Source organism: Lycorma delicatula, chromosome 2, assembly GCF_047948215.1.
Source record: "Lycorma delicatula isolate Av1 chromosome 2, ASM4794821v1, whole genome shotgun sequence".
In the NCBI taxonomy this organism is placed as follows: domain Eukaryota; kingdom Metazoa; phylum Arthropoda; class Insecta; order Hemiptera; family Fulgoridae; genus Lycorma; species Lycorma delicatula.
Genome location: NC_134456.1, coordinates 34225900 through 34236165, shown reverse-complemented (window position 1 = coordinate 34236165; position 10266 = coordinate 34225900). Strand labels below are relative to the sequence as shown.

The 10266-nt window shown below is 38.3% G+C and overlaps 1 long non-coding RNA gene across 1 annotated transcript; it reads right to left on the bottom strand.

Moving 5' to 3' along the window:
* Positions 1–2916: 2916 nt before the first annotated feature.
* LOC142320631 (uncharacterized) lies at positions 2917–9909 on the bottom strand. Its single transcript, XR_012755459.1, has 3 exons — positions 9815–9909; positions 7782–7889; positions 2917–6755 (listed from the first exon to the last, which is right to left on the bottom strand). It is a non-coding gene; the product is annotated as an uncharacterized LOC142320631 (long non-coding RNA).
* Between the last annotated feature and the right edge of the window lie 357 nt (positions 9910–10266).

The following is a 10266-nucleotide window of genomic DNA, read 5'->3' as shown; positions in this document are numbered from 1 at the left end:
GAGTGTGTTTTGTTATTTGTTTTGAATTACTTATCGTTCATTCGTCCGCATGTCGGTTTAATTTTACTGACGTCACCTATTTGATTTTACATAAACTGAAAAATATAAGCTTAAAGAGATGTAAATCTATACTACGAATGAAAAAGACTAAAGAAGTGTAAATAATACGATTTTTTTTTGCAATTGAAAAAATATTATTAAAAAATAGAAATTTTAATTTGCTGCTGTTTTACTTACGTGGTGTTTAATTAATGACCTTGCATAAGGGATGATTCTGAACACTAGATAAGATCTGAGTTGCCCAATCATAGCTGGTCTTATTGATTGTTATGGGGCAATACAAAATTAAGACAGTATTACCGACGATGTTGTTGAACTTTACTTGAGCTTAAAATTAAAACCATCTTCCAGTAATAGCGATAGAAATTATTTTACTCGCTGCATTCTTATATATTTTTCATCTGTTTAATAATTTTCTTAAAAAAAAGGAAAATTGTAAAAAAGTTCTAAAATGAATTATGTAAAGATTAAAAAATATAAAAATCTGTTTAGGCGTTCTGTTTTAAGAAATTTAAAAATGAACTTTTATAAACACTTAAAATTTTATTTTTAAATCTATTATCCACTTATAAGTTCTCATTTATATACACAAAAAAGGAATTTAATTCGTTAGGTTGAAACAGCCAAAAGTGATAAAAATTATAAAATAACCTTGTAACTTTCTGATAAGAGTTCCAATCTTATCCTGTCTAAAAATAATACATTAGTAGGTAGCTTATAACAATCAAACGTTAGAAAATTTTTAAGCGTGAAGTGATTGTTTTGTTTTTTAGATTTAAATGTTATTTTTTAATGGTATCTGGTGAAATGAGGTCGTACTGAAAATTTTAGAACTTATTTTCGAGGTGAAATTAATGGTTTCCTGTGATTTACGACCTGAAAATTGGATAAAATAGGTCCCATAACTGTATCTCCAGTAGTTTTCATGACATCCGAAGTAATACCGAAAGATTTGTTGTCTCAAAACAGTTTTTGTAGGTTTGCAATACAATAACTTTGTTAAATGACTAATAATAAATGCGTAAACGTTGTTAAAAAAACTTGAAGAGAATTTAATTCCAATAATAGTGATGTAAATAAGTCCAATAAAAATCAAATAAACATTTTAAATGTTTTTCATTGTATGTTGACGTTTCTAGACCGGTTCCAGGCCTCGTTACACATTTCTTTAAACTTTGCGAACGGCATATCGGGCGTCACGTGATCGTGGTAGATGTGTCTTCTCGTCCTGACAGAAGATCGTAAGAAAATTAGCATTGTTGCGGACCAATTGCTTGGAGATTTTGCGTAGGTCTGGTTGCTGTAAAACAGATGGGTGTTATTGCGACGTCCCATGGTGAAATATTTTGTTATATTATTTTGTTTTTTCGTATATCACGTTGTCGAATATCATTATCGAATTCGGCTCCGTTTCTTCTGGCGCTACGATGACGTCATTATCGATGAACGACGTCGAAACAAAAGTAGCCTTTTCTTTCGACGCCGTTCAGTAAACCTTTCAGAAATAAATACTTCGGTTGGTATAAGGATTTAGAAAAAACGTATATATTGCTGAACCTCAACCCGCTGGGAATGAGGTTCAGAACGCGTTGGTCTTACCGGTATTCTATGGATCTACGATCGGACATCAAATGTTGTCCGGAAGAAGAGAGCTGTGATTTTTTCGCATCGAAATCGACCACGTCGCTTATCAATTGGACGAAATTGTGTTCGGCATCCATCTCCGCTACTAAACATATTTTAACTGAGTAATTTACTTTATAAGACCCTTCTCTTCTATCCAAGAATCTTGTTTTTTATCAAATCCCAACCATCGGACGTACACTTTATTACCCTTCTTTTCAATATCTTTTCCACCAAGTAAACGTTACCATACTTGGCTTAACTCAGTTCTTTGGCAAAGAAACTTCCCTTTACTACTTTTCACTTTTAAGACAGGAAGTTTTAACCTTGTCGTTTTAACTCTGTCGTTTTAACCTTATAAATAGTAAAAATTTCGTTTGGTCAATTCGGAAGTTATCCTTTGGCAAATGCTTTTTACACTTATTTATTCTCACCCAATCGCTCACGCTATATTTTCCAACGTCCGTACGCCGTCTGATTTTCTCGTGAAAGTGATATGTTTAGTATTACCTCATGTTTGTTTCATACAAAACGTCTTTAGGTTTAAAACCTGCGGTTCTGTGGATCGTATTGTTATAACGATTGAGCAATTCATCTAATATAAATTTTTCTTTGCTTTTTCTTGTTTCGCCTCCGGGAATTACCGTTCAGGTATTATTACTTCAGAAGATGAATAAGGATGATATATATATGAGTATAAATGAAGCGTAGTCTTGAACAGTCTCAGTTCGACCATTCCTGAGATGTGTGGTTAATTGAAACCCAACCATCAAAGAACACTGGTATCCACTATCTAGTATTCAAATCCGTATAAAAGTTACTACGACTTGAGTGCAACTCTCGAATTCCAAATCAGCTGATTTGGGAAGCCGCGTTCACCACTAGACCAACCCGGTGGGTTTCATGTAATATACCTACCCCAATCGATAATTACCCTGTTCTGTAAATTTTCGCCACACGTTAGACTTAAGAGTTCTGTTGAACTGCTAGATTATTAAACCTTTCAAGAACCCGTAATCAAATAGCAATTGTTTGGGTTCAAACCCGTCCGCGGCGGTGTCGGTGGCGACCGCCGTATAGATGGCTATAAAAAGCTCGATCATCGTTTTACTGTTTTTGTTCAAAGAATGCTCTTTCTGAATCGATTGCACCATTTAAATATGCCATCGTTAATCTTTTCTTTTGAAAGGGAAAGATAACTTAAATCTAGAAATGAAAACAATTTTCTTTTTGTTAACAGATTTTTTATTGGTCTTTAAAAATTAATTCTAGATACAGTGCAGATACAATTTTAAAATTACGAATACAGTACACAATAAAATTGACGTTAGATTTTTAGTACAGATAGCAAACAAAACAAAAAAAAATTTTATCTTGACTCAAATCTGTACCTTCTTCAGGAAACGGTTGATACTTCTCGATTTCAGGATCCTCTTGCAGGTATATAGGCAGATCTTCGTGATCCTTTGAGGGTCCTGCCGGTCGTAATGGACGATAATGAACCGCATGGGAAGGTAGCGGACAGAGAATGGTTTGAAAATAACTAACTACAATTTTTGGAAAATAATTTATTCAATTCAAACGGAACGTCCTTGTGTCCCCACGGCAGAGTATTTATTCTGTCTATAGCAACACGTTTATCGTCGAAATTACTAAGAGCCAATTTGTTCACCTGAATCGTTTCAATGTTGTGCTTTTTAGACTTAAACATCTTCATGGTCCTGTACATATCGGTATTACAGTCAAGCAGACACTTTTTATAATCTTCGATTCCAATTTTATTCTTCACGACATTCTTTTTTATTCCTTTTGCCTTTTTTACTACTTTACCCGACCCAGTTCTGAACGTATAGAGTTTGGCTCTCAGTCCGATAAATTCGCGGATAGGAACGCCGCTGCACTCATCTTTAAACTTCCCTATCACTTTCCTGTTTTTCAATGAGTGGCAAGGATGGTCGTTAGGATAGTCAGATGTGTCGAAGAATTTCATGAACATTTTATCTCTGAGGTCTTGGTAAATGTCATTCGTTTCCACTTCATAAAAAAAACTGTCTGTGTCCATATACAGCAGGCAGATTTTTGACCCATACTTCCTTTTCATCACATCGTAATGGAAGTCGTACATCAGGCTCTTGCTCAATTCGAGCACGGAAAAGCCCACATATATAGGTATTTTGAAATGTATCTTTTCCTTGGCGCACTGAACGGCGCATAGAGTTTCATTATAAATTACCCTATCCTGAAAGGTTGGCTTACTGATGAGTTTCATCAGTCTTTTTTCAGAGGAAACCAATTCTATATTGACCCTCTTTCTAACATTTTCCATGCATTTGCCAAATACACTATTGTTCATAAGTTTAAACAGATCCTTCTCGAAATCGTTTCGGGCTTTTTGGCGATTTCGCGTGTTGATTTCGATGTAGTCCTTTAACCACGCGGACTGTGCGAACTGTAACGTGTTGTAAAGTTTGGTCACTCGAAGTCCATTACTAATCGCCTGTTTTAGGATGGTAAAATGACAAATATATTTCGACTTGTTCCTTACCGTCGGCATGAGTTTGGAGTATTTAGAGATTGGAGGGACCTCGTTCGTAGGCAAAAAGGGAAAATCGCTGTGTGCGTCGTGGAGGTGCGGGGGATATTCGACATCTACTTCGAGTATATATCCGATTGGGCCATCGTCTGGTACGGACATGATGTTCTCCAATACGGAATCTTGTTCTTCAGGCTTCATCCACCGGATATCCTTATACGGAAGATGCTGACTTAAGGCCCAGCCATATAAGTTGTTGGCGTCAAGGTACATGAGGTATTTGGACGGTTGATGGGGATCATACGAATCTGGGATGTAGGGGTTGTTGGCTTCTGCGTGTTTCTTAACACAGACGGAAATACCACCGCGAATGCCTTTTTCTAGGAACGTGTAAATGTCGTAGTCTGTGATCAGTTCGAGTTGAATGCTCGTTTTATACAACATCGCATCGAACGAGAATCCAGGTAGGGTGAAGTAATGCGCACAGTCTAATCCATACTGGCTCAGGCATAGAGATCTGAAGTTTTCGAAAACGTCGGTCAGAAGCAGCACGTCGCATTTAAGGTAATGATCGCTATATTGGCCTAGTGTGTTTATCCTAAAATGATACCACACTCTTTTTGCATGTTCGTAGTCCTCTTCGGTTATATCCGATCCCGTGAGACTGCTGTAAAATTTCTCCATCGGGGGAAGAGAGGTTTCTTCCAGCGTTTTCCACGAGGTGGTGTACTCGTACGGATAGACTCCTTTTCGTGTCACCAGGGACATATCTGATTGGTCGAAAAACTTTCTGGTATGTTCGAATTTATCGGTAGGGAGAGTTTTTACAAGATAATCAAGACTGGAGGCCATAAAGCGGTACGTGTCGATGAAGCGCAGGGATATTCGGTCGTTGATATTCTTTCCAAAGGAAATGTATTTTTCGGTAGTACTCGGTATCACAGTGATTCGTTTTTCGTCATAGCCCAGTTCTCTAACAATAAAATGGGAATCATAATTGGAACTGTTGTGGATGAAAACTGGGATGAAAGTCCTGCTAACCCTTTTCAGGTTGCACTTGGAGCACAGAGCTGCCCTGTATTTTCCTGTGATATGACAATGATCTCGTATTGGTCGGACCTCAGGGGTGAATCTCACGTTGCACATCTGACAATTTTTGGCTGATTCGAAGGCGTGCTGGTCTTCGCTTGTGAATTCCATGGCTTTATGCGCTTTAAGAATTTCACCGACTTGGGCGGCGACGTTGTAGAGGAGTTGCATGAATGACCGGGGCGCTTCTTCTCCTCTGTAGAGGATAGGATCTGATGGGATTACTTTTCGAATGGCCTCCGACGTGGAAGGATGAACTACGAAATAGACACAATAGCTCATGGGGATGTGCTGCTCCGTAGAAACGGTGTATGAACTTTTGGGGTTGGGGTAACATCTCGCTACCGGTTTTAAAATGCACTCGAAATCCGCATAACATACTACAGGAAGTGGAAACGAATGATGGTAGTTTTTGAATTGCAGTACGGGTTTAGAGCCGTCTTCCTGCAGTTCAGGGAGAATGGCTTTAGCGGGCGGATTACTGCTGCACCTTTCCAAATGATCTGCCATCTTTCTCTCGCAATCTTTGTCATTTTTATAGTAGGTGAAACACCTCTTGCAAATTTTTATTCTATGTCCATGCTTTGTAAGCTGGGAACCGATCAGCTTTTCGAAGTCGGAAATGAAACAGAAATGATGACGATCGCCGTTGGCCAGCAGCAAAAGATCAAAATGATCGTTTTTCTCCTCTGAACAGATTTTGATGGGGACAATGATTTCGTTTTCGTCTACCGAGAAAACGTTCACAGAAACCCCATCGTTAATTTTTTCGAATTTGTAGACGTCGCTCAGTGGCGTTGGAAAGTTAAGGGTATCAAAATTGTATTTATCAAGCAGGGCGTTGTATCGCTTATCTATCCGATGACGATTACGGCCTTGCACGTACTTGCTTAAAATCGCCCATTTGAAACAATAATCGTCATTATTCTTCACGTTGATGACGGCATGTTTTGCGGTAATGGATTTTGGTAAGGAAATACAACACGAACCTTTAAGGGGACGAAAACGGTTTATACGAATTAAGACCCCATCGATACTCAAAAGCGTCCAACCGCTCTTCTTCCCTTCAAAATTGGACTCTTCACGAAGCAATGACTCGAACACGGCTTCTATCGAGCGTTCGATATCGTTCACGTTGATGACCTCAAAGTTTTTTGTTTTGAAGCAGATGTCGCTGTACTCGTCGACTAGCGATTTTTCGTACGACAGTTCGATTAATATGTTGTATTTGATGGGTCCATAACGTTCTAAAGATTTCGTCAGCAACGATTCGATTTCAACCGTCATAGAATCTAACAGCGGTTGGATATCCTTGTACACCTGATTGTCGTTCTTATAATAGTAGGTGCTCAAGTTGCATTTAAAAGCATTTTCGATGAGTGTGAATCGTCCAACCTGATCGACTGCGTCGAGTCTTGCCCTCTTGCATCGGTTTTCTCCGTACATCTTCCTGCAACAACAATCACAAATTAAATTGGAGCTGATTGTGAATCTATATATAGCAACCAGATGATTTAGGCACCTTCGAAAGGTTTTAACTAAGAAATAACTATCGGGTTAAAAGCAGTGTAGTTATCGGGGTAGAAGGAGGATAAAACCATACTCTGATCAATTTAAGCGTTTATTTAAATTTAGTTCTAGAAGATCTGGTTTAGATGCAGTATTAGACTAGCATACATGCTAGTAAAGAAAATGTGGTACGCGTAAATCAATCAAAATGAGACTGGTTAAAACCGGATGAAAACTCCTGTAACTTAAAGATAAAGAATATTGAAGTTGTCTGCTTAAGTAAATCTAATACTGGTTATCAGAAGACAAACACTCGTGCGACTTACTCTCACGAAATCCAATGCAGGACTGAAGAACTCGGAATGGAATGCAAAGTTGGCGGGAGTCTATTACTCCCTACTCCATCGCAGAACCTGGACAGAGTCCCTTGCTGCTGGATCATTCTAATCGGGCTTGTTTTTTTTTTAATTGGTTAATTTTATATAGCGGGTCTAATTTTTACAAGTTTTGTTTATTAATTTAGTGTTTTAAGGACGGATTTAATTGCATTCCAATTCCGTTGTTATACCAGCGTTATCGAACCCATTTTACGGGCCGACCGCGGAAGGCTAGACTTATAAAGCCTGTCCTCCCGACGTAATTCCCCTTCAGACCGTCCACTGAAGTCCTTTCGGTGCTAACTCTTTAATAGGCTAGCAGGAATACGCCACAACGGGGCACGAAGAACTCGTCCAGAGTTGACTGCTTATTTGTCTAGTTGGCGCACTTTAAAGGGAGCAGTGTGTTTGGTTGTAAACTGATTTCATATTCAACCGGATGTATATGGAGATACTCTTACGACTATAATCAGACACATTTACAATCGGGTCGGAGTTAATATATATCATGTGAATAATATTCAAAATTAATAGCCATCGTCCATTTGACTACTCAATTTGTTTGAATTTGAATGGTCATGTATACTTACCTTTTTTTAACGAATCCGGTCTCGATGCGATATACATCAATCAGTTATGGTGCTGGCGGATAATCTAGCGGTGAATAGTGAGACCTCTCTAAAGACTGGATAATTTGCCTGAAAACAACCGAGGTAGAATTAGTATATAAATCATTCGAGTATTATTTAAAATTAACTGACATGATCTGAAATGTACTAACTTTACGTTAAAGTATGTGCACATTATATGTTGACCGTTATCTTTTAATCAGGTACGATGGTATGTAATTATAGACTTAATTTACTTCATGAATGATTAATCGTTACCTTAACGATAAATTAGAATATTTAAATAAGACGAAACGATACATTTACAAGGTGAACGTGGATTAAACAATCGACTAAAAATTTATTTAAAATACCTCTATTGAATTTGGAAAATCGGACGAACGGTTGTGGAGATATATTAGGTGCAACCCCCCCCCAAATATGTCTCTTAGGGGCATCTCGGTGCTGCCATTCGATGACAGTGGCGAAAATCAGATGGGGTGTATCGTCGTAGGGGGGTCGAAAAAGTTTTTCAGAGCTCTAAGACCAACCGTTTTCGAGATATTTGCGATTTTCGTCCGAAAATTCGGATTCGGCTATTTCCGATATATCGAGAATCTGCTCGATGTATGCAATAGATAGCCCTCAAATTTATTTAAAATACCTGTATTGAATTTGGAAAATCGTACGAACGGTTGTGGAAATATATTAGGTGCAACCCCCCCCCCCAAATATATCCCTTAGGGGCATCTCGATGCTGCCATTCGATAACAGTGGCGAAAATCAGATGGGGTGTATCGTCGTAGGGGGGTCGAAAATTTTTTTCAGAGCTCTAAGACCAACCGTTTTCGAGATATTTGCGATTTTCGTCCGAAAATTCGGATTCGGCTATTTCCGATATATCGGGAATCTGCTCGATGTATGCAATATCCCCTCAAATTTATTTAAAATACCTGTATTGAATTTGGAAAATCGTCCGAACGGTTGTGTAAATATATTAGGTGCAACCCCCCCCCCCCAAATATATCCCTTAGGGGCATCTCGATGCTGCCATTCGATAACAGTGGCGAAAATCAGATGGGGTGTATCGTCGTAGGGGGGTCGAAAAAGTTTTTCAGAGCTCTAAGACCAACCGTTTTCGAGATATTTGCGATTTTCGTCCGAAAATTCGGATTCGGCTATTTCCGATATATCGAGAATCTGCTCGATGTATGCAATAGATAGCCCTCAAATTTATTTAAAATACCTGTATTGAATTTGGAAAATCGTACGAACGGTTGTGGAAATATATTAGGTGCAACCCCCCCCCCCAAATATATCCCTTAGGGGCATCTCGATGCTGCCATTCGATAACAGTGGCGAAAATCAGATGGGGTGTATCGTCGTAGGGGGGTCGAAAATTTTTTTCAGAGCTCTAACACCAACCGTTTTCGAGATATTTGCGATTTTCGTCCAAAAATTCGGATTCGGCTACTTCCGATTGATCGGAAGAGCGTGCTCGATGTAAGCGGTAGATAGCTCTCAATTTAATATAATATACTCCTTCAAATTTTTACGTTCGGACGAACGGTTGCGGAGATATATTAGAACGGTTGCACCCCCCCCCCCCCACCTTGAAATATGTTCCTTAGGGGCATCTCGTGTTGCATTTGATAACATTTCCGAAAATCAAATGGGGTGGATCGTGGGGTCGAAAAATTTTTCAGAGCTCTACGACCAACGGTTTCGAGATATCCGTGACTTTCGTCCGAAAGTTCTGATTTTGCTATTTCAGATTGATTGAGAGTGTCTGAACATGAAGAAGGTATTAGTAGTAACTTTCAACCCTCGGAAACATTCCCGTGTGAATTTTGGAATGGCTTTATGATTTAAATAAATTAAAACGCAATATTTTTAACAATTAGTTGTTAAAAACATTTGCTAGCCATTGTACACGAGCTGTTTGAGAATCTGCCTTCAATGTTTATAGACTTCCAATATTTAATTTTTTGAAGAATAAAAATGATAGTACTTACCTTTATATAAACGTTACACGATATGGATACAGATGATCAATTTACATCTAACGCCGAAGTAGAAATGACTGCGGACGTGCAGTAGCGTGACTTCCAATCACAATGAGAATGGTGGGCGAATGTGAGCTTATATATAGCAACCAGCAGCATAGGCATCTGCGAGAAGTTTGAACTAATAAGTAACTATGATGCTAAAAGCAGTATAGCTATAGGGATAATAGGACAAATTCTCACTCCAACACAATTTATGTGTTTTTTGTCATTTGATTTAAACTATACCAGTCTTGATTCTGTAACAGACTAGCAGTTATTGTAAGAACGTCGATGTGATCGATGATGGAATTTTCAAAGTCGGAGATGACATTCCAGACTAGAATTAGATTTCCGATTTACAGCTAAATCAAGATATAAATAAATAAAATAAATATAAACTGGATATAACTAAATAAGAT